The sequence below is a fragment of the Phalacrocorax aristotelis genome, chromosome 4, assembly GCF_949628215.1.
Source record: "Phalacrocorax aristotelis chromosome 4, bGulAri2.1, whole genome shotgun sequence".
Classification (NCBI taxonomy): Eukaryota; Metazoa; Chordata; class Aves; order Suliformes; family Phalacrocoracidae; genus Phalacrocorax; species Phalacrocorax aristotelis.
In genome coordinates, this window is record NC_134279.1 from 51,113 (window position 1) to 75,511 (window position 24,399).

The window sequence follows — 24,399 nt, forward strand, 5'->3', positions numbered from 1 at the left end:
GAAAAGGAGGAGCGAATTAATTCCTTGCTTTGCTTCCACGCACAGCTTTTGCTTTACCTATTAAACCGTCTTGATCTCAACCCATGATTTTTCTCACTTTTACTCTTCCAGCTCTCTCTCCCAGCCCACTGAGGGTGGAGCGAGCAAGCAGCTCCCTGGTGCAGAGTTGCCAGCTGAGGCTAAGCCACGGCACACGCTTGTCCCGGTTTGGCAGGGAACGGACCGTCCGTCGCCTGGCTCCTGGAGCGACGGGCTGCTGGGCAGAGGGGGAGGCCACCAAAGGTGACGAGCAGGGCACAGGACAGTAGGAGGAGAGAAGAGCAGCATCCGGCTGGACGGGGGCGGGGGGGGGGCGTGTGTGCGTGTAGTGAGAAGGCACGAGGCAGGGAACAGGACGGCCAGAGAAGGACAGGGAGCCTGACGGAGGTGGAGATAAAAGCAGCAGAGAGAGGGGAAGAGCAGGACACAGACCAACAAAGAAGGATGAGGAGCAGGCTGGAGACGCACAAAGAACCTGGGGCAGGCAGCACGACAGCGAGGGAGGAAAGAAGAACAGGGGCAGGAAGCTGGACCGAGCGAGATGGAGACAGACAAGATAAGCGACAAGAACAGGGCAGAAAGGGAAGAATGAAGCCACGGGGACAGGGAGCCGAGACAGCCAACGACGGAGGGAAGGGGCCGGGGAGGGAACACCACAAAACAAACCATGGGGCTACGTGGTACAGAGCATGAGAAGGCAGAGAATTAACAATTAGGGACAGGGAGCCAGAAAAACAACAAAAAAAACACCAAAACAAAGGGAGATGGAGAGCAAAAGGAATCGCAATGCGTACAGAGAGAAGAGAGAAACAATTCTAAAAGAGGGTCACGGGGAAGCCAGAGACAGCAAGATGGAGAAAGGACAGAAGCTACAGGCTACAGGGCAGAGAGGGAAGAATTAATGAATAGACGCAGAGAGCTGGGCAGAAAGAGGTGGAGAAAGGCTGAAGATCACACGGCCAACAGGGAAGAGAGAAGAGAGGGAGGAATTTTAAAAACAGGGGCAAGAAGCCAGAGAGAGGGAGAGAGAGGCAACAATAAATGGGGACAAGCCACAGGGCAGCGAGGAGGGAATCGATGAATAAGAACAGCAGACCAAAGAGAACACAATGTAGAATGGAAAAAAGGAACAGCGGCCTACAGGGAAGGAGGAATTAAAGATCAGGCACTGGGAGGCAGACAGAGACACATGAAGAAACAAGTGGGAAAAAAAAAAAAAAAACAACAACGGCAACGGGCTACAAAGACAGACAGAGAGGGAAGAAATAAAACATCGCAGCAAGGAGCTGGACAGAGAGAGATGAGGACAAACAAATAGCACGGGTCTACGTGACAGAGAACGTGGAATTAGAACACAGAGAGAGGGAGCCGGACAGAGAGAGAGGCTGAGAGAAAAACCTAGACGGGCTACAGCGGGCAGAGGCAGGGATTAAAACCTAGGGACAGGGAGCTGGACAGAGAGAGACTGAGGTCACAGGGAACAGCGGTGGCTGCAGGAAGAACAGGAATCCACAAATAGGGAAAGGGAGCTCGACAGAGAAGAACTCAGAAAGGCAAGAACAGTAGCAGGGTGCAGAGCAGAGCAGACGAATGAAAAAGCGCGGGGGGAGCGTTGAGGCAGACAGAGAGAGATTAAGAAAAAAGTCACGGGCTACGTGGCAAAGCAGGAGGAATTCAGAAACGGGGATGGCAACCAAGGGAGAGTGAGCTGGTGAAGGACAACGGGCATTCCAAGTGAGGGACGGGGAGCTGGGAAAAGCGAGGCAGAGAAAAACAGAATCACAGAGAGAATCACACAAAGCCAAAAAAGAAGAAACTGAACAACAGGAACAGGTGTAACCAAAGCGATGAAATCAGCCAACCAGAGACGGTGTTCCATTACGGGAACATGGAGCGTACGAATCAGCGCACCTGTTGATCTGCATTTTAGTCCCTAGGCGATCGTTAACGTCAGCAGAACAACAGACAACGTGCTTCTGTCAGAAAAGGATGACAAAACGCGGTTTCGTGGAGCGGACTGAGAAAACTAGCCAAGACTGCCAAGATTAACAGCCAAGAAGGTAAAAGGACAATCAGTAGACAGGACAATAATGAATGTGTATGAATACCTAAAATTTTGATCTACAAATTGAACGGGAAAGGTGCGTGAGGTACGCACGCCAGGAGGAGCGATCCCCCGTGCGTCTGGCGCCGTGAATAAACAACGCCTGCTCTTTAATACTAAATTGGCGTTGAGGAGTTGTTTCCGATTTTACCGCGTTTTTCGGTAACACAGGGAGTCAGACCAAGAGGGCCAGAGAAAGACAAAAATACCGACAGGCTACAGGACAGAGCAGGAGGAATAAAAAAATAAAAACGGAGCCAGAGCCAGGCAGAGAGAGGCGGAGAAAGAACAAGTAGCCACAGGCTACAGGACAGAGAGAGGGAGGACTGAAAAGACGGGGAGGCAGGGAGCCACTCAGAGCGAGATGGAGAAAGAAGGTGCGGGGGGGGCCCAAAAGAAAAAAAAAAATTTTTACAGCAGGTAAGGAAAGAGAGGGGGCCAGGGGAGAGACAGGGAGGGCCCAGGACGCACAAGAGAGGCAACGGGGCCCCACTGGCCCAGGACTCACCGCGACTCTCGCTCTCAGCGCTGCTGGCACAATTTAGCCGTTCACATGCTTCTTTCCCCTCCTCTCCTCCCTGCCTCTTCTGCAGCTCCAGACTCTAGGCCGACCTCCACCTGAAGAGAACACGGGGGTGTCTTACAGCTCTTACGAGATGAGGCTTCCTAGGCACGTAGCCTAGCTCGCTCGTGCACTACACGCCCGTACCCAACTCCGGGTTACCGCGTACGGACCCTGCGGTGCACGTTGGTGGCCTGGCCCGGCCCGCTGCGGGCTATGAAGGGGGATCCTTCCTCCCTCACCTGCAGGGACAGGCTCTCTCTTGCCTGCAGCAGGAAGGCAGCTGGCAGCCAGAGCGCCTTCAGTTTCTTCTGCTTTACCTTTCGTTGGCGTCTCCAGCTTCAGCCGAGGCAGCTCCTGTCCACAGCCGGGAAGGGCTCTGTGTGTCCCTTTTCGCCCCGGCGCCGCGAGGATGGCAAAGCCGGGCAGAGAGAAGCCACGCAAGCCTGAGACGGCCGCAGTCGACGGCGTCCCCGGGGGAAGGACAGACAACCACGTCCTCAGCACGGTCTCTGGGAGAGGGAAAGAAGAAACAGCGACCGTCATTACCGTCGATCGACCCTGACCAAAGCCTCTCCTTGCGCAGGGGCTTCCGGACACAGCGCCCCTTCCCCGCGCTACTGCTAAGGGCCCCTGCGCCGAGGGGGAATCCAGTGCGCTTGAGGGCCGGCTCGCTGCCTTCACGACAGGGCCTGGGGGCGGCCAAGGGCTACGCAGCACGCTTCAGGGGAGGTGCCGGGGCTGGGGGCAGGCGCACGGGGCAAGGGGGGGCCAGGGGAGGCTGAGCGGGAGCTCCGGCGAGCCGGGGAGGCGGCCATCATCTGCGCCCTGGGCAGGGGGAAAAGGTCCTCCTCCTTTCCCTCTTCCCTTCTGTCAGCTCCCGGGGAACTCACCGCTTCTCGGGGAGCGGCCGCACCCGCAAGCCCCCAGAAATCAACACGAACCCAACCCCAAAAATACACCGCGCCTACCGTACGCGGCACTGCCGCCCGGCACCCGAGCGCCGGAAGACCGCGCCTCCCGCCACGCCCCGGCGAACCACGTGACAGCGCCGGCAGCCACTGCGCCAGGACTACACCTCCCGGCATGCTCTGCGCCACAACACGGCCGCCCGGCAGCCGCGCGCCGCAAGGACTACACCTCCCGGCATGCTCTGCGCCACAACACGGCCGCCCGGCAGCCGCGCGCCACAAGGACTACACCTCCCGGCAAGCTCTGCGGCACAACACGGCCGCACGGCCAGCCTCCAGGCGCACCACCACAGCTCCCGGCACGCCGCCAGCCCGCCCTCCCCGCTCTCGGACCCTGCGGGCCACCGTCCCGGCCGCCGATGCACCCGGAAGCCCCACCGAGCCCTCAGCACAGCCTCGCTCTCCCCACCGCCCGCTCCGACCCGGCGCTGCCCCGCCGCAGCCCTCCTCGGGGCTTGACCCGGGACGCAGCGCTCCACCACCCAGCCCCCGCTCACCTCCTCCCTCGCTACAGTCGCAGCCCGCTGACGCTCGGCCACAGCTCCGCTCCGCTCCGCCCTCGGCTCACACTGGCCCCCCAGAGCCGGGCACCACCCCTTTTCCAGGGAGGAGCCGGCACCATCAGCCCCACCGCCCGCACCTGGGGCTCCTCCATCCAGACCCCGCCATCAGCTGAGGCGCAGCAGCAACGGGGGGCCCCCTCCCCTCACCCCCACAGTGCACCACCTCCTCCCCTGGGCTCCATCACAGCCCCTTGCCCCACGCAAAGGCAGCGCAAACGCAGCCCTGAGGGCAAAGGAGAGGGCAGGTGTTTGTGCAGGCGCGCACGTAACAAGTCCCAGGAGCCATTCGTGGGTCAGGGTCCCCAACGCTCCCCCTGCCCCAAGGCCACCTCGGCCGCCGTTGCCGCAGCCGCACGGAGCTGGTGTTGGCTGCGATAGTGCTCATTTTCTCCACAGTAGCTAGGAAGGGATAAGTTTTGGATTTATGCTCAAAACACCGTTAATAATGTAGAGATGTTTTGGTTCTTGCTGAGCACTGCTTCCACAGTCAGGGCCTCTTCTGGTTCTCTCAGTGCCCCACCAGCAAGTAGGCTGGGAGAGGACACAGCTGGGAAAGCTTTCCCAGCTAACTGACCAAAGGGATATTCCATACCATTTGACATCACGCTCAGCACACGCAGCTGGGGGAAGAAGGGGGAGTCCTTGGGGGCTACGGCATTTCTCTTCCTAAGTAACCGTTACACATGACAGAGCCCTGCTTTCCCAGAGGTGGCTCAACACCTGCCCGCCAAAAAGGAGGAGTGAATTAATTCCTTGCTTTGCTTCCACGCACAGCTTTTGCTTTACCTATTAAACAGCCTTGATCTCAACCCATGATTTTTCTCACTCTTACCCTTCCAGCTCTCTCCCCCAGCCCACTGAGGGTGGAGCGAGCAAGCAGCTCCCTGGTGCAGAATAGCCAGCTGGGGCTAAGCCACGGCACGCGCTTGTCCTGGTTTGGCAGGGAACGGTCCGTCCGTCGCCTGGCTCCTGGGGCGACGGGCTGCTGGGCAGAGGGGGAGGCCACCAAAGGTGAGGAGCAGGGCACGGGACAGTAGGAAGAGAGAAGAGAAGAGCGGCATCCGGCTGGACGGGCGGGGGGGCGTGTGTGCGTGTAGTGAGAAGGCACGAGGCAGGGAACAGGACGGCCAGAGAAGGACAGGGAGCCTGACGGAGGTGGAGATAAAAGCAGCAGAGAGAGGGGAAGAGAGGCAGCAGAAAGAGGGAAGAGCAGGACACAGACCAACAAAGAAGGAAGAGGAGCAGGCTGGAGACGCACAAAGAACCTGGGGCAGGCAGCACGACAGCGAGGGAGGAAAGAAGAATAGGGGCAGGAAGCTGGACCGAGCGCGATGGAGAAAGACAAGATAAGCGACAAGAACAGGGCAGAAAGGGAAGAATGAAGCCACGGGGACAGGGAGCCGAGACAGCCAACGACAGAGGGAAGGGGCCGGGGAGGGAACACCACAAAACAAACCACGGGGCTACGTGGTACAGAGCACGAGAAGGCAGAGAATTAAGAATTAGGGACAGGGAGCCAGAAAAACAACAACAAAACAACACCCAAAACAAAGGGAGATGGGGAGCAAAAGGAATCGCAATGCGTACAGAGAGAAGAGAGAAACAATTCTAAAACAGGGTCACGGGGAAGCCAGAGACAGCAAGATGGAGAAAGGACAAAAGCTACAGGCTACAGGGCAGAGAGGGAAGAATTAATGGATAGACACAGAGAGCTGGGCAGAAAGAGGTGGAGAAAGGCTGACGATCACACGGCCAACAGGGAAGAGAGAAGAGAGGGAGGAATTTTAAAAACAGGGGCAAGAAGCCAGAGAGAGGGAGAGAGAGGCAACACTAAAATGGGGACAAGCCACAGGGCGGCGAGGAGGGAACCGATGAATAAGAACAGGAGACCAAAGAGAACACAACGTAGAATGGAAAAAAGGAACAGCGGCCCAACAGGGAAGGAGGAATTAAAGATCAGGCACTGGGAGGCAGACAGAGACAAACGAAGAAACAAGTGGAAAAAAAAAAACAAAACCAAAAACACAACAACAGCAACGGGCTACAAAGACAGAGAGAGAGGGAAGAAATAAAACATCGCAGCAAGGAGCTGCACAGAGAGAGATGAGGACAAACAAATAGCACGGGTCTACGTGACAGAGAACGTGGAATTAGAACACAGAGAGAGGGAGCCGGACAGAGAGAGAGGCCGAGAGAAAAATCTAGACGGGCTACAGCGGGCAGAGGCAGGAATTAAAACCTAGGGACAGGGAGCTGGACAGAGAGAGACGGAGATCACAGGGAACAGCGGCGGGTGCAGGAAGAACACGAATTCATGAACAGGGAAAGGGAGCTGGACAGAGAAGAACTCAGAAAGGCAAGAACAGTAGCAGGGTACAGAGCAGACGAATTAAAAAGCGCGGGGGGAGCGTTGAGGCAGACAGAGATTAAGAAAAAAGCCACGGGCTACGTGGCAAAGCAGGAGGAATTCAGAAACGGGGATGGCAACCAAGGGAGAGTGAGCTGCTGAAGGGTAACGGGCATTCCAAGTGAGGGACGGGGAGCTGGGAAAAGCGAGGCAGAGAAAAACAGAATCACAGAGAGAATCAAACAAAGCCAAAAAAGAAGAAACTGAACAACAGGAACAGGTGTAACCAAAGCGATGAAATCAGCCAACCAGAGACGGTGTTCCATTACGGGAACATGGAGCGTACGAATCGGTGTGTCTGTCGATCTGCATTTTAGTCACTAGGCGATCGTTAATGTCAACAGAACAACAGACAACGTGCTTCTGTCAGAAAAGGATGACAAAACGCGCTTTCGCTTAGCGGACTGAGAAAACTAGCCAAGACCGCCAAGATTAAGAGCCAAGAAGGCAAAAGGCAATTCTGGCAGGGGGAGATCGCGACCACCGACTCACGGACCACCACCGAGCCTGCGCAGCAATTTACATACGGAACGAGCAAGTTTGTACCGATCAGTAGACAGGACAATAATGACTATGTATGAATACCTAAAATTTTGATCTACAAATTGAACGGGAAAGGTGCGTGAGGTACGCACGCCAGGAGGAGCGATCCCCCGTGCGTCTGGCGCCGTGAATAAAGAATGCCTGCTCTTTAATACTAGATTTGTGTTGAATAGATATTTCTGATTTTACCGCGTTTTTCGGTAACAGTTTTGGCACCCCAGATGGGACCCTGCTTTTGAATCTCGACGGATCCGCGGGACCGTGGGACCTGCAGCCAGCCCCAAGGAATTCTCGGGGAGAGCTTCCGATCCCCAGGCCAGAGAATTCTGAGCAAGATCCCTTGGACTGAAGTAAACAAGGCATTCTTTTAAGAAGAAACTTAGGTAGAATAATACGTGCGGTTAGCTTCCCACATAGGATAGGATAGTGGGTTTGAGTCCCACGGGCCTGCCCGTAAGGCGCGGCAAAAGCCACGCAGGGTTGGGGCCAAGAGGTACCTCGGTTGGTAAGTCTCTGCTAGGCGAAAGCCTGTGGAGCAGGACCCGAGGGTAGGGGGGTCTTCAACAGGGGGTTGAAGTCTCCAGGGATATCTAGCAGGGCGCTACAGATCCCAGTGGCGGATTTCCAGTGAGACCTCTAACGGGGGTTGGAGTCCCTCTGACTACTATTTGCGATAGCGCACAATCACAACTACTAGTTGACTGGGAGATGGGAGCATTTCTGAGTAAGAAACCTATCCCACAGAGAACACCTTTGGGATGTATTTTGAAGCACTGGAAAGACATCGGGGGTGATGACCTACTAACTCGGAAACCATTAATTGAATATTGCAATCATTGGTGGCCAACGTATCAATTGGAAGGTGGGCACAAATGGCCAGAACATGAGACGTTGCAATATCGTACCATCTTGCAATTAATGTTGTTTTGTAAAAAGGGAAGGCAAATGGGAAGAAGTGGCATATGTTGATTTGTTCTTTACACTGTGGAATCATCCAGCGTGGCAGAAACAGCGTGAGATACGTCCACAGGATTCTACGGCAATGTTTTTGGAGAGAGGAAAATGTGGTGAGAACTTGAAGTGTTGCTCTACTTGTGATACTGGATACTTCACTTGATGGAACTGACAAGAAAATAGTATTGAATACAGCCAGAAGGCAGGTGCAGGGACCACATGCTAACAGGAATTTACAGAGAACAATTAATAAGAATTTTCCATCTACAAATCCCGAGTGGGACCCGAATCAGCCAGGACCCAGGGGAATGTTGACTAGATGTCAGAGAGAGATTTTATTTGGAGTAAGACATGCAATGCCAAAAGCAATAAATGGGTCAAAATTTATGAAGCGAGACAAGAATTAAAGGAGTCCCCTTCAGCCTTTATGGAAAGACTGAAGGTGACTGCCAGAAAATATACTCATTTGAACGCAGAAAAACCAGAAAAAGCAATTCAGTTGGTCTCTATATTCATAAGACAATCAGCCCCAGATAGTGGGGGGGGGGGGGGGGGGGGGGGGAGAAGAAACCTTCAGAAGCTAGAAGAACCTGAATCCAGAGATCTGGGTAAAATGCTTGAAGTAGCTTGGCATGAAGGAGACCAGGGGAATCAACCCTAGCTGAACACCTGGTTACACTGAAGCTAGGGAATGAAGAAATAGAATTTTTGGTAGATACGGGAGCCACTTCTTTGGTATTGAATACACGTAAAGAGAAATTTAATCATAAATCCGTAGGTGGTGTTAGTGCGACAGGGCAAAGAAAAATTAGCCCCTCTCAGAGCCATTAAAGTTTAAATTGGAGAAGCAATGGGCAACTCACCAATTTCTGTATATGCCTGAATGTCCACTGCCTCTGTTATGATGAGATCTATTAAGTAAATTAGATGCTCAAGTAACTTTTAAAGATGGAGAGATTAAATTACTAATACCAGAATCAAAAGCCACAGAGGCGAGAGCGTTTATGTTACAGGATTCCTCCAGGGAGGAACAGGTTCCCGAAGAAGTGGAGAACGTAGTAATTCTCCTTTGGTTTGAGCGAGCGGGGCTCCGGAGCGATCTAAGTGGGCAGAGCCGGTAAAAGTAACCTTAAAGCCTGGAGCCAAGCCGGTAAGACAAAAACAATACCCTATTAAGCGAGAGGCTCAAGAAGGATTAGAGAAGTTAATTATAAAATTTTTCAGAATATGAGCTTTTAGTGGAATGTGAATCAGAATATAGTACTCCTGTGTCGCCAGTAAAGAAATCTAGAGGCAAAGCGTATTAGCTAGTTCACCATTTAAGGGCTATATATCAGGTGGCCCAAGACATACATCCGGTAGTAGCTAATCCATACACTTTACTGACCTCTTTTAAAGGAGGAGCATAAATGGTTTACTGTACTAGATTTGAAGGATGCCTTCTTTTGCATACCTCCAGGCATAAAAAGTCAAAGCCTATTTGCTTTGGAATGGGAAAGCCCCACCACAGAATGAAAGACACAGCTACCATGGACCGTACTTACACAAGGATTTAAAATTAGTCCTACGATATTTGGGACTCAGCTGGCAAGAAAAAAATTAGAAATGTAGAAATGTATAGAAAAAACAGAACCCAGGGAGAGGCATATTGTTACAGAATGCAGGTGACATTCTGATAGTGGCAGAAAGTAAAGAATAATGTTTTGAAATTTTTAAATTTTCTGGGCCAAGGAAGATGCAGAGTTTCCAGAAACAAAACCCAAATAGGAGAAGCAGCAGCCATTTATTTAGGATTTGAAATATCTCAAAGACAAAGACAATTAGAAAGTGAAAAGAAAGAAACTATTTGTCAAATTCCCAAACCTAGCGGCCCAAAGGAATTGAGAGCTTTTCTGAAAATAGTGAAATGGCGTCAGCTCTGGATTCTGAACTACAGACTCTATGTAAAACCATTATATGAGGCATTGAAAGAATCAAAGGATAAATATTTAACCCGGACGCCCGAATGCCAAGCGGCATTCAAAGAACTGAAAAGAGCCTCGATGATGGCCCCTGCATTAGGCCTACCTGATTTCGCTAAACCTTTTGAGTTGTTTGTCCACGAAAGACAACATTTAGCCCTTGGAGTGCTGACACAGCGACTGGGAACCTGGAAGAGACCTGTGGGCTACTTCTCCAAACAACTCGACCACGTGAGTAAAAGACGGCCTAGGTGTTTACGGGCAGTAGCAACAACAGCGCTGCCGATCCGGGAAGCCCCAAAGTTAACAATGGGACAGAAGATGACAGTATGTGTCCCGCACATAGCGGTGACTGTTTTAGGACAAAAGGGGGGTCGTTGGCTATCCCTTAGCAGAATGTTGAAATATCACGTTGTTCTGTTAGAACAAGACGATGTGGAATCGAAGACTACTGCTATACTGAATCCTGCTACGTTTTTAACAACAGAAAACCTTACGGACAATTTCGAACACGATCGCTTGCTAACTATTGAACAAGTCTATTCCAGCAGACCAGACCTGAGACACAAACCTCTGGGAAAATCCTGATCTGGAGTTGTTTACAGATGGAAGAAGCTCTGGGCGAGAAGAGAAGCGAATGGCCGGATATGCTGTCGTTATCGCCGCCGAGGGAACAGAGTCAGGGGTGCTGCCTGCAAACACCTCAGCACAGAAAGCAGCATTGGTAGCATTGAAGCGAGCTCTGCGAATGGCAGAAGGACAAAGGATAAATATCTAGACTGATTCCAAACGTGCATTTGGTGTGATCCACGATCATGGAGCTATTGGGAAGGAGAAAGGACTGCCATCAGCCCAAAAATCATCGATACAGCATAAAGACGACACACTCCAACTTCCGGAAGATGTGCAGAAACCAAAAGAAGTGGCGGTAAAGCGTTGCAAAGCTCATCAATTCGGCCAGACGGCTGTAAACATAAGCAAACGATCGACAGATAAAGCTGCAAAGAGGACTGCAGAGCAAGGTATCCTTGCGCTAGTACCGGTAAAACAGATCAGAATTCCAAAGTTGAAACCGAGATATAATAAATTGGATGAGCAATTAGCAGAACAATTGGAAACATCACAAAACACAGAGAGGTGGTAGATAACACCAGAAAAACAAGTAATAATAATAACAACCCCACAAGTTATGACAGAACTTGAAAAGAAAAGCATGAGCAAACACATTGGGGTGTAGACGCTACGGTTTTGAGTTTAAAAACATCTGTAGCGTGTGTAGGCATGACAAGAATAGTTAAACCCATAGTAGCTAAGTGTCCAATCTGTCCTAGAAATAATCCCCTGAACCAAAGGAAACCACCTTTAGGAGTAACAAAACAAAAAATTCTCCCGGAAATTATTAGCAAATTAAGTTCTCTGAGTTACCCAGACAAAATAGATAGAGCAGTATTTGTTAGTGCTGATTGACAAATTTTCTAGATGGCCAGAAGCTTTCTCGTGCTGCACCAACAAAGCTAGAGTAGTAGTTAAAACGTTGCTGAAAGAAATAATACCAAGATTTAGAGTGCCAACGGGAATGTCCTCTGATAGAGCACCACATTTTTTTGCAGAGGTAGTTCAACAAATTAATAAAATTTTGGGTAGAAAATGGGACCTGCATACACCCTGGAGACCACCATCAAGTGAAAACTTTGAGAAGATGAACCAAACACCGAACTGACATAGTGGAATATTATTGATCTAGGATGGAAGTAGTGAGAAAATTATTATTTCAGAACTTCCATACGGGGGAAATGTAACCAAAGCGATGAAATCAACCAACCAGAGACAGTGTTCCATTACGGGAACATGGAGCGTACGAATCAGCGCATCCGTCGATCTGCATTTTAGTCCCTAGGCGATCGTTAATGCGAACAGAACAGACAATGTGCTTCTGTCAGAAAAGGATGACAAAACGCGGTTTCGTGGAGCGGACTGAGAAAACTAGCCAAGAAGGTAAAAAGGTAATTCCTTTACGCAGGGGGAGATCGTGACCACCGACTCACAGACCACCACCGACCCAAGTAATACCACCTACTCAGAAGAGAACAACGGAAGAGGACAACCGAGCCTGCGCAGCGATTTACATACGGAACGAGCAAGTTTGTACCGATCAGCAGACAGGGCAATAATGAATATGTATGAATACGTAAAATTTTGATCTACAAATTGTACGGGAAAGGTGTGTGAGGTACGCACGCCAGGAGGAGCGATCCCCCGTGCATCCGGCGCCGTGAATAAAGAATGCCTGCTCTTTAATACTAAATTGGCGTTGAGGAGTCGTTTCCGATTTTACCGCGTTTTTCGGTAACACAGGGAGTCAGACCAAGAGGGCCAGAGAAAGACAAAAATACCGACAGGCTACAGGACAGAGCAGGAGGAATAAAAAAAACGGAGCCAGAGCCAGGCAGAGAGAGGCGGAGATAGAAAAAGGAGCCACAGGCTACAGGACAGAGAGAGGGAGGACTGAAAAAGACGGGGAGGCAGGGAGCCACTCAGAGCGAGATGGAGAGAGAAGGTGCGGGGGGGGCCCAAAAGAAAAAATAAAATTTTGCAGCAGGTAAGGAAAGAGAGGGGGCCGGGGGAGAGACAGGGAGGGCCCAGGACGCACAAGAGAGGCAGCGGGGCCCCAGTGGCCCAGGACTCACCGCGACTCTCGCTCTCAGCGCTGCTGGCACAATTTAGCCGTTCAGATGCTTCTTTCCCCTCCTCTCCTCCCTGCCTCTTCTGCAGCTCCAGACTCTAGGCCGACCTCCACCTGAAGAGAACACATGGGTGTCTTACAGCTCTTACGAGATGAGGCTTCCTCGGCACGTAGCCTAGCTCGCTCGTGCTGGAGCTGGGAGCAGGCGCACTGGGCAAGGGGGGCCAGGGGAGGCTGAGGGGGAGCTCTGGTGAGCTGGAGAGTCGGCCATCTTCTGCACCCTGGGCAGGGGGAAAAGGTCATCATCCTCCTCCTCCTTTCCCTCTTCCCTTCTATCAGCTCCCGAGTAACTCCTAGGGCTGCCCTCACCCACTCGCCTTTAGCATACCAGAAGCCTGCCTCGGCGGGTCGTTTGAAGCTTCCCATCCCACCAGCCCCAGTAGTGCAGGCACACAAGGAGACACCCCTGCACCCACCAAAGGCGCTCGCTCACCTCGCCGGCAGCCCTAGGCCTCACCCGACACAGGGAATCGTGTCCGACACACCACCACGCTGCAGCAGGAGCGGAGGAGGCCTTTCCTTACCAGGAAGCAGCAACGAGCACGGCGGCATCACCTCGCAGGCACCGCAGCATCGCAGGGCTGTTACCTGCGGAGAGAGCAATGGGGATCACAGGGACGCCACCGCGCGTGCGCGGCTCCCGGGCTCAGTACCCAATTCTGGTCGCTGGGCAGCAGCATTATCTGAATTACTCTTCTCGATTAATACCATCCAGAAACCGTAACTTGGCTGCATCCACAGAGCTTCTATTCCTCTGCACCTTTCCCCCTCGCAGCCCCAGCAGCACCATTCATTGCCTCTGCACCAAACAGCAAAGCGTCTCGAGCATTTGTCCTTTCCTCTCGACTGCTTAAAAACATCTGGTGCTTGCTACTGACCATGCCACTGCCCCCCCCATGCCCGAGGGAGGAGAAGCAGCACAGCAAACCTGGGGAACAAGGTTGGGTTCCCCACCCCCGCAGAATAAGCCCCAGGAACTGCTGGTAGGCATGTGGCATCAGGGTTGTGATAGAGTTTTGTTTTGGTTTTCTTTTTTTCCCCGCCTTCTTTACATAATGTAATAATTGGGGTTGCTTTTCCAAACTACTGAGTTCTGTGGGGACTTTTTGTGCTTTTACCCTACAAAAAATGGTCATTTTCACTTTTGGTTTTGTGCATGAGAATGGTTGGTGGGTGCTTTTAGGTGGTTGTTCCTTCCCCACCACCACCCTTTTTTTCCTTTCCAGCTGCACAAATCCAGCTGGAGTTGGCTTTCCCAGAAGCCCCAAGTTGTTTTCTTTCCACCAGAATTCTTTCTGTTTTTTCACCCCCCATTGCAGACCCAGAGTAAGGGGTTTGACGTATTTTTGTGCCCAGGCAGCAGCTCCCAGGCTGCATAAGCAGCCCCACAGGGGGAAGTCCCCGTTTGAGGGAATCGGCCCCAAATTGGGATGGGAAAGTGAAGAGAAGGAGAAAAAACCCTGAATAACCTGAAAAAGAACACCTACTCCAGCCCACCAAGCACCGGTCACCTTGCCTGACTCACCTCCAGGGCCCAGATCACGCTCGGCTCATCGCTTAGCACCCTCGGATCACAAAAAAAAAAAAAAGAGTAAAACCCATAATGGAGCCCTATAGCCACCAGTCACATCTTCCCTCCAGTACTACACAGACTCACCTTCTTACAGCGCTCCCCTGGGCCCTCCTCCGTTGCCCTGCACGACTCATCCATCTGCACCTGGAAAAACAGCGTTACTGAACAAGTCACCTGGAGGCACAGCAACAGCTTAACCATTCCACAGCTCTTGTGCCCACGTAGGAATACCATCTAGAGCCCAACTACAGCCTGCCGTTAAAGGAAATGCATTAAATCAAACGTTAAGCCCTCGCACGTACAAGCCGGAACAGCAAAAACACCGCACGCTCGCGCACCCAGGGCGCAGCCCGACGGAGGTCCACGCGCACCTCGCCGGTTTGATGCGGAGCCACCCAGCATCCCTGCGAGCACAGCTGCAGGCGCAACAGCAGTTTCACCTACACCCATCTCGGCGCGCAGCGCTTCTGAAGCTTTAAGCTGAAAGCCCTACCTTGACGCTTGGCCACACTAGAAGCGAGCCGTAGCTAGAACTCCACAGAAACACAGCAACACAAATTGCGCACCCACAGCGGCGACAGCTTCGCAGCTACTTAGACCTGGAACAACAGAGAAAAGTAAAACAGCTTCATCACCCGCACAGGAAAAGCGGCAGACGGAGACAAAGGGTCAGCATTCATAGCCCTTACAGAACACAGGCGTTCTCTCTCCTTCCATTCCTAAACCCATCCCCACTTAGGTCTAAATATCGCAGCCCTGCTGTGGCAATAGCGAGAGCAGGGAACAAGAGCCCTGCCGCCGGCCGTTTGTGCAGCAGGACACAAAAACAGAGGGACATGTTTTGCCACGCACAACCCTGAATCTCCTGAAAATTTATGTTTACTAAAAATAGCCATTGGGAACATATTCCCAAAAACATTCAGCAATGAAACTTTTATGTGTTTGACACCCGCACATTTTTTGGGAACTTGCTATTTGCTTCCTGGTTTTGCTGGTCTTCCCTCAGAAATTCTACCTGCAGCCAAGTTATTCCCACCCGCCCGACCGGTTCAAGCATTCACCTTCCTGGTATTACCAGCACATTGACACAGGCGAGCAACTTAACTGCTCTTCTAAAACTATCCAAATGACAATTACAGCCCTGAAAGAGGAGTGGAAGAAAAGAAAAGGAGAGATCAGGCAGCAAAAGTGCTCTGCAGGCTGCTGCCGGCCAACACTGCACTCTTTTGTTAAAGCCACCCCGCCCCCCCCAAATGCAAACAAAAAAACCCCATGACTTCGTGGAGTGCGTTTTTTTTTTTTTTTTCTCAGCAGTCCTTTTGGAGCTCATCCCTGTCTCAGCATCTTGTCTTGTCAGAGCATGAAGTGCAGATGATCTGTATCCCGATGACATTTGCATGGGATTAATACATTTTCAGAAATAGACCAGATCCGTGAGACTCCTGTCACCTTTGTGGTTTTAACAATCGTAACTCAATTTTATCGACTGACACACTTGTGAGAAAACTAATTAACTTTGAAACTTAGCCTCTCCTTGGGGAAAAAACGTGTTAGACACCAAATGAAACTGATTCAGAGCTCCGAACCACGATGGAGCCGATAGAGCTGTTGTGACTTAGTTTGTATGATTAATTAATTGGTTAATAACTATCCTAAGCAGCACAGAAAGAAGAGCTGGACCCAAAGAGGGTGCGCTGCGCTGGATCCAAAAAGCACCCTTCCTCCAGAGACCCGCCTCAGGTGGCGAGTTTGCTCTGGTGCATGCCGGCCTCCCGAACTTCGGGGTCCGATGTGACCGGACCCCCACCTCCGGGGAGGGTCCTCGTACCCTGCCCAACCCCTGCTTTCCCCTGCAGCTCCCAATGCCCCCACCCCCCAGCCTGCACAAGCAGCCAAACCGGCTGCTGCTTTTGGCCCCCAAACCAGCTCACTTTGGGACCGGTTCTGAGCCAAAAAGCCCAGCTGCTGAGCCTGTTCTCAAGTCCCAAAAATGCAGCACTTGACCTCTGCTCCTCAGCCCAAAACCACACGACTTAGTCCCCTCGCTCAGGCCCTCAAAACGCACGACTCGATCTGTTTCAGGGCCCCGGCGTCAGCCACAGGAGCCTGCTCTCAAGGCCCAGGAACAGAAGAGCTGTGCTCTCCCCGTTCAGGGACCAAACCAGCTGAGCCTGGCTGCGTCCCGGCCCCCTCCGCAGTCCCCACGGGCAACGCTCAGGGGCGCGGAGAGCGCAGCCACCCCACAGCCCTGCACCCCCACGGCCCACGCGCGCACTGTCGGGGAGGCCTTGGGAACTGAACTGCGCGGGCCCGGCCCGGCCCCGCACCCCGGCGGGGCAGCCCAGCGCCGGCCCGGCAGCGCTTTCTTCCTGCTCTCGCAGGCCGCGTTTCCCCGGCAGCGCCGGGCCCGCACCCCAACCCCGCAGGGGGCCGGGCCCAGCCCGCCTCCAGCAAACCGCGGCGGCAGCAGCCAGGGTCCTTGCCTGCCTCGCGGGCAAGGGGGGACCCGCCCGGCACCACAGGAGCCCCCGCCGGGGTCGCCGCCGCCGCCCGACCCCGACGAGGAGCAGCCGAGAGCCGGGTGGGGCTGCCCCTACTTCCCCACGGCCGGGCACGGGCTCGGCCCCAAAACACAACCACCGACCCACGAAAGCGCTCGGCCCGGGGCCACTGCTGCCCGCAACCCCCCCCCGGGGACTCCGCGGACCGGGAGACCCCACAGCCGAAACCCGCCGACCCACAGCGCGCCCGGCCACGCGGCTCCTCACCTGCCCCCCGGCGCGGCTCCGGCTGCCCCACGGCCCGGCACGGAGCCGAACCCGGCCACCGGACCATCCGCCGGCCCCCCACCCCACCCCGGACGCTCCGGGACGGTTCCCGTCCCTTTTCGCTCTGACGCCTCGAGCCGAGCCGGCCCCGCTCCTCCGAGCTACCGGCGGTGCCCGCTCGGCTGCTCGGGGCCAGGCCCTGTTCTCGCCCAGCCGCGAGAAGCCGCCCCGGGGTCTCCTCGGTGCGTCCAGCCCCGTGCCGTGCCGGAGCGGGGAGAGCCGGGTACGAGCGCGGAGCCCTGGGGCAGGGGTTGCCCCAGTGCCGCCGACTGTGTGGGGGTGTGTCGTCCCCCCCCGCCCCACGCGGGGGGCGCACACACGGTACACCCGCGGGGCAGGGGCATCCCCGGGGAGCCGTGCAGCCGGGCTGCGCCGTAGGAGGGAAGGGTGATGTTGGTTTCCCATTTTCCCCGCAGCCTGATCCTCCCCCTCCCCCGTACTGAGTCGCCCCCCACCCCGCCCACACCTTCCCGCGCGTTACAGCCCGCGAAAAAGCTTTTAACAACCCGATCGACAACACTCCCTTTATCCCTCTTCCAGCAGCAGCAGCGAGAGATTAAGCCAACTGCAGCAGAGAGGAAGAAGGCAAGGAGAGCCTTTTCAAGCAAGGGCAGGACAAAAATGCACGGCGTGGACAGGCACAGGAGAGGCTGCATTAGCTGGAAAGCACAACACCTCCCCAACGGCAGAAAATAAGGAACGAATCGTTTCCAAGGAGCTGCAGCAGACGAATCACCTTTTTCTTTATTGCTCTCCTGCCCTTTGTTATCCAAAGCGATAGGCTTCACCACCGGGCAGAAAATATCTGCCTAGATTTACACGGACAACCAGAAACCATCAAGCCACCCAGGAAAAAGTTCACAGCAGAGGTATAACACATCAGCAGCTAAAACATTTGTTACGCAGGCACAACTAGGCACTAAACAAAGGCTTTCCAACACTGGAGGTCTAGAACAGGTAGACATTAGCACAGAAGCACAAGGGGCTCTGTCACCCTGCACAAATCTCCCCGTGCCTACACACGCACACGTTCAGAAGTTAGTTATCAGAAAACGCCCGACTGAGCCATTTGCCACAGTCACCAGACTCACGACATAACACGACATGACACACGAGGTGGGCTCAGAGTTCTAAGGCAAGAAATACCTCCCCCGCCCCCCACCCGAGATCTTTCAGGGTCCAGACCTGCCATCTCCCCGCACCAAACCTACCCGGCCAAAGGGTTTCAGGTGGCCCAAAACACAGTACACAGAAAATAACCGGGGAGAGCCCTACATTACGGAAAAGCTTAACATGCCCGACCAGGGCTTCTCTGCGGGGCACGGAGTCCCCCCCGGCCCGGGCCCGCCCCGCACGGAGCCTCCACCGCTGCCCGAACTCACCCACCAGCGCTCTCCGGCCCCCGGCCACGGCCGCGCTGCTCTCCCAGGCGGCTGCCGCAGGCGAGGCTCGGGCACCGCCAGGCCTCCAGGCGTCCCGAGGAGCTGGCGGCCACCACAGGGGATGGCTGCCGGCGGCCGGACCGCCGCGGTGCTCCCCGCCCAGCGCCGAGCAGACTCCGCCGGCCGCGGGCTTCCCACGCCGGGCCGCAGAAGGGCCCCGGCACCGCAAAGAGACACCTCGCGACCCGGCCGCCCCACACACCGGCGCTTCGGCCTCCACACGCACCGCTCCCGCCCCCGCTCCCCCGCGCCGCGCACGCGCCACCGGAAGCCCGAGCCCCCCGGGGCGGCCCTTAGAGGGCGGCCGGAAGGACCGGCCCCCACCGGCCCCTCCCCCGCGCCGGACCGTCCCCGCGCCCAGCCGGTGAGCGCCAGCGCCCCCTGCTGGCCGGGCCGCGCTCAGCTCGCGAGGGCGCCGTGGGCCGGGCGGGGGGGGACGCGCCGGCTCGGGGCCAGCTCCTTTCGGGGCGAGCGAGCGAGCGGGAAACCCCTGCGGGCCCCGGTCACGGCCGGGCAGAGCCGCGCGCCCTCCGAGAGCTGCTCAACGGGGCTGCCCCTCGTGACACATACCGAGCCGTCCGCGACGGGAGCGGGCAGAGGAGGAAGGGGCCGGCGGCCGCGGGGCCCCGGCCGCAGGCACGGCGGGGGGTGGGGGGCTGGGGCCCGTGGGGCCGCCGTGCTGGGTCACTGCCCTGCGCCGCACCGCGCTGGGGGCTGGGGCCCGACCGGCGCCGGGGGACCGGGGGCCGCCACGAGCAGGGGGCCTGAGCTTAGCCACGGCCAGCAGAACACCCCGAAGCGTGAGACGCTGCAAGGCCAAGGTGGTCCTTGGCAATGGGGGCGCCTGGGCTCGGCCTCCGCCTTACCCGTCCTGGGTCTGCGTGGCGTTCCAGGGGAATGGTGTTTTCCTTGTGCGGAAGGTGGGCTGGCCGGTCGGCCGTGCCCCGGCCGTTACCGATCCTGCCAAAGGCGCTCGCACGCTCTGGCCCATTACTGCTGCGGTGCCGCGCTGTAGCAGAAAGAAGAGGTGTTGTGTTATCTCACAAAAAGCCTCCTATGGTCAGTTGAAGAAATAACCTCCTTCCGTGGCACTGACTCTTTTCGTACAGTCCATAGCCGGCTTTCGGCTTTTGTCTTTACAGCATTCAGTTTGCTTTCTGCCAAGCTTTCTACCTGCCGTGAAACATTTGGATGGTTTTTTCTTGTTGCTTTTTTTTCCCCCTACTTGCTCCACAACTCCCACACCAACCACCCAGCGCGGCTCGCCTTTCAGCCCCCAGACCCAGGAGCCTTGCCCTGGGACGGCCCTTACATGTCAGCAGAGTTGTTCCAGCTCTCACCCTGTCCCTACCCAGCTGAGGACGTCTGTGTCCGTGGGAGGCACCCAGAAACTCCCCCTGCTGCGTGGCAGTCCCCTGCCCCGTCAGAGAAAACTGCGGCAATATCGGCTAAGTTTAAAAGCGTCGGCAGGAGGTGCAGAATACGTAAATAAAGCGGCGGTTGGCTGCCGGGTATGGGTGCAATATAAATACATTTTGTTTATAGGCCTTCGTGCCTATTCAGCGTTGAACGGCACCGCAGCCCACCCAGCCCGGGGCTCGGAGAAGGGTCTCTCCAAGGGCACAACCTAAGGCAGCGCAGGAAGCCCAGCTGCCACGCTCCCAGTCGCTACGGGACGCTCGCTTACAGCTACACCGACGAGGGTACGGATGAGGCTGGAACTAGCAGAAATGCTGACTCTTCTGGCCTTTTATTTGTGGAAGGTACAGCGCGCGAGCCTCGGTGGCTCACAGGAGAAGCGTGCAGTGCTGCCTGACTCTCATTCTCAGCTCACGTACTACTGCCAAAGCTCCTGCCCTGTGCTGTGCCAGATGCCGGCTGGCGTGAGCGCCTGGGCTCCTGAGGGACCCCCTTGTCCTGAGAGCCAGAGGTACTCACTTCCCTTTGCATGAGGCCTGTAGGAGATATACCCTGCAATTTTAAAAATCTGTATCAAACGTGGCAGACTCAAAAGAGGGCATTTTTAAAAAGGCAGGTTTGTTTTCTTTGTTAACTTTACGATCTACAGCCTAGCAAAGAGCTCCCTTTCAGTGTCAGTCGCTTGGCTTTCTCCCCTGCTGACGAGGTCCCAGCCTCCCGGTGAGATCTCGCTGGAGATATTCTCAGTTTCCCTCGAGTACGTGGCTGCCCTGGCCCGAGGCCAGCGAAGAAGCTGACTTTGCCCGTGCCTGAATCAGCAACACGTCCAGCAGGCGACTTGCAGAGCCCAGGGAACCCTCGTAAAGAGGTTTGGGGGTGGGGCGCGCCACATCTGCGGCATCGGCCGTGGGAAAGGACCGGCGCAGTAAAACAGGTGGGTGAAACCGCGGCGCGCGCCAATACGTGCTGCTGCCTGGGGCATCGCTTTGCTGCGGGTCAAGTCAGATGCTCTCTGTAAGAGCGAGTCAGGGTAAAGGCAGCAGCAGATTTCTTTTCTGCTCATTTTAACAAAGGCTGGACGGAGCCCATAGAGGAAGGCACTACGCGTCTTGCTGGGTTTGTTTCCCTGCCTTCTCGTAAGCTGTCGCGGAAACTTGCACGAGGAAAGCCTGTGCAAGCTGATGATGACAGCCACACACGGTTGAAGAGGGAGCAGATGGTGAGAGCAGAGGTACGCGCTCAGGCTGCGCGCTGGAAGCTGATGCTAATGCTGCAAAATAAAGAGTGGATTTTCTTTTTTGGGTTTAGGTGAGCGCTAAACATTACATGTGCGTGTGTGCGTGTGTCTCTCGCAGGTTTTTGTCATACACCCCACCCCCCCACCCCAAAAAAACAACCCACACATGCCACGCGTTAAAAAGTGGTTTTCCATTGTACTTAGACGTGCTTACATAGGTGTGTTGGTTTGTTACTTTTTTTAATGCAGAAACAGCAATACGATAGATTTAATACAGCTAGCAATTAGACGGGTGTGGCTTTAGAGCGTCGGCTGTTTACAAAGCAACCGCACACCTTCTTTAACTCACAGTTTAAACAAATGAACTTGCAGTGCATCACACGTGCTTTGTACAGTCACGTTCCACACGGCAGGTCAGGTGCTTCACCCTGCCTTGTCCTTGTTCCCCCGACTCCGACGGGACCGCCGAGGCCATCCTGGGGACAGCGCCGCTTTCTAGCAGCTGGGTTGCTTGCCTGGACGCCCCACAGACAAACAATCATTTCCCCACTGAACCTCTTCTCAAATATTTTCCTACCCCTGCAGGCCCCACATCCTTTGGTTCATATTTCCTTTTTTCCGGGCTTTATGCACAGGACCGAGGATTTCCAGAAATAGAAACAGAGGCTGATTCAGTCCAGGCTAAACATTCTCTGACCTAAACCAAACTGTCTTCAAAGGGGTAGCTGTACTGTAGGCACCACCTCGGGAACAGAAGTTGCCCCGTCATAAAAAAAAAAGAAGGAAAACAAGGCATTTCAGGCTGAGGAGGCTGAGCGGTGTGCTGGGGGCGGTGGGGAGTTGGAAAGAAACAGTTCAGACGATTAGAGCGAGCTTAGCGTTGCAAAGCGTGCCATTATCTTTAATTTGGCAGTCAGAAGAAAATAGATTCCGACACTGATTTCCTGTGTGCTGCGGGAGTTCTCGCCTCAGCATTCCTGTGCACCATTTTACTTTTGTGTCCCGTCTGCTTTGCTTTTGCGCTGTAGCTCTCCGGTTCTAGCTACGCTTCCCACCACCCCCGTTACTCTTTGACAAGCCCAGCTCTCACTGTGCTTCCCTTCCCGTATGCGCGTGCAGGGAAAAGCCCGCGCGTCTGCCACTACAGGACACGCTCTGGGAGGCAGGAGAGATGACGACGCTCCCTGACAGAGGACACAGCTGAGGGGCGGTCCGCCGGGGCTGGGGAGATGGCAGCACCTTCCCTCAGCTGCCCCATCCGAGCACGGGTGCAGGTGAGCACTGAGGAGAGACAAGCAGGCAGGAGCCGCAGAGCGAGAGAGAAAATAAAATTCACGGGTGGGTGCTACTTACGTCTCATTTTTAGCGCAAGGGATGAATTCTCAGCACATTCTTGGAGCTGCCCCTTTGGGACTCACGGAGAAGAGGGAGGTTGGCCACGCGGTGCAGCCCAGCTCTGCTTCCCCTAAATGGTTTTACTGTTCAGGTGTTGCCCTAATCTGGCCGGTACCCCTGCAAAGAGTTTGGGATTTCTGCTGCCTCTCCGGGCCAGCCACAGACCCTGACTTCATCGCAGCGAATGACCCTGCACTCCTCAGAGCGGTTGCCGAGTCACATCCCGCTGCCTTCCCTGCAGAACTGGAGACCCTTTTTCAGCCCTTTCCCCCTCTTCTCTCAGCTCATTGCCCATCCCTTTTTCAGGGCCGGCACCGATCCTGCCTCCAGCTCGCCCTGTCTCCACCTGCGAGCGCCCAACACGAGCTAAATGTCTCCTCAAGGATGCACGGAAGAGACGCGCAGGCAACCCAGCACAGACCCCCTGCAAACATCTTCTTTCCATTTTCTTTCCTCTCCTGACACGAAGAGATGACTTAGGAAAATGTTTCTCCTCCAAGGGAGAGCCCCACTGCATTTTTTTCTCTCTTAAAAGTATGTAATAGTCTTGGGAAAAGAAGCTGGAAAACATTTGATACAAAGCTTATAATATTTTTAGGAGTTGCTGACTCTAGAAGCACCTGGATTGTGTTTGACAGGTGAAAGCGATAAGGGTACCTTTGTAGACTGAATTTCTTTTCCATGGAGCTCGCTGGGGACTCAGTAATCAGAAAGAAAGCAGCTGAATTGCTGAGGCTAATAATTTTTATTTTAAAAATTGCATGCAAACTAGTGACCGTCAGCATGGTGCAAAGTTGCCTGCATCACCAATTAATCAAATTCATCTGCCAATAAAAAGGGGCAGAAGGAACCTCAGTGCCCTAAAGGCTGGAATTCTTACATAAAAGGGGTGCTGATGCTACGATGTGTAAGCCTGTACTTTTTTTGTATTGAATGAGAGGAAACAGCCGTCCTGACACACAGACTCTGGGATTGCAGATAGGTTGGATTCAGTCAGCTGCAGATTGGGCGTTTCTATGTCCAACACGATCTGTCTCTCGCCAACGTAAAGCTTTTCCTGCTGGAGAGGCCAGCGGGGTGCTGGCAACTTCCTCCTGACTGAAGGAAGCAGCACTAAGCAGATGGGCAGCTGTGCTCTGCAGTGCGTGAAAGGGGACTGGGGTTCGGGTACCCCTCCCCTCCACAATTTTTATGTGGACGTTGGGGTAGCGTGAGAAAACATTGCCTCCCTTATCCCCAGATTAGCCTCCAGCTTTCAAGACTAAGTTCAGATCTTTGTCCTGGAAAGGAAATGGATGGACTTCTCTGTCCATCAGCTGCCAAGAACATCCAGAGGTAGCTCAGGATATGACAGATCTCATTTGCAATGAAAAGCAGCTGAGATCCCTTTCTCCTCCCACTATGCAACCACATCTGTCCGGGCAGACACAGCTTTCCCCTGCTGTGGTCCCCAAGGACATTGTGGTGGAGTGGGGAGAAGGATTTTTATCGTTACAAGACGAAGTGGGAGCTGGAGTCCTGAGAGATTTAAGCCCCTTGGTGACTTTTGAAAGGCCTCTGCAGAGCCGTGTGTAGCTTTGCGTTTAGACCCCTCCAGCAGTTTGACAATTTGAGTTCCTCAAGTTTGCACAGGAAGTGTGGGAAAGAGGAGACAATTA

The 24,399-nt window shown here is 54.4% G+C and overlaps 1 long non-coding RNA gene across 1 annotated transcript; it reads right to left on the reverse strand.

Annotated features, from left to right (window-relative positions):
• Positions 1 to 1,994: 1,994 nt before the first annotated feature.
• LOC142056889 (uncharacterized) lies at positions 1,995 to 13,055 on the reverse strand. The gene is made up of 3 exons (XR_012660454.1): positions 12,792 to 13,055; positions 3,026 to 3,217; positions 1,995 to 2,761 (listed from the first exon to the last, which is right to left on the reverse strand). It is a non-coding gene; the product is annotated as an uncharacterized LOC142056889 (long non-coding RNA).
• Positions 13,056 to 24,399: the final 11,344 nt, after the last annotated feature.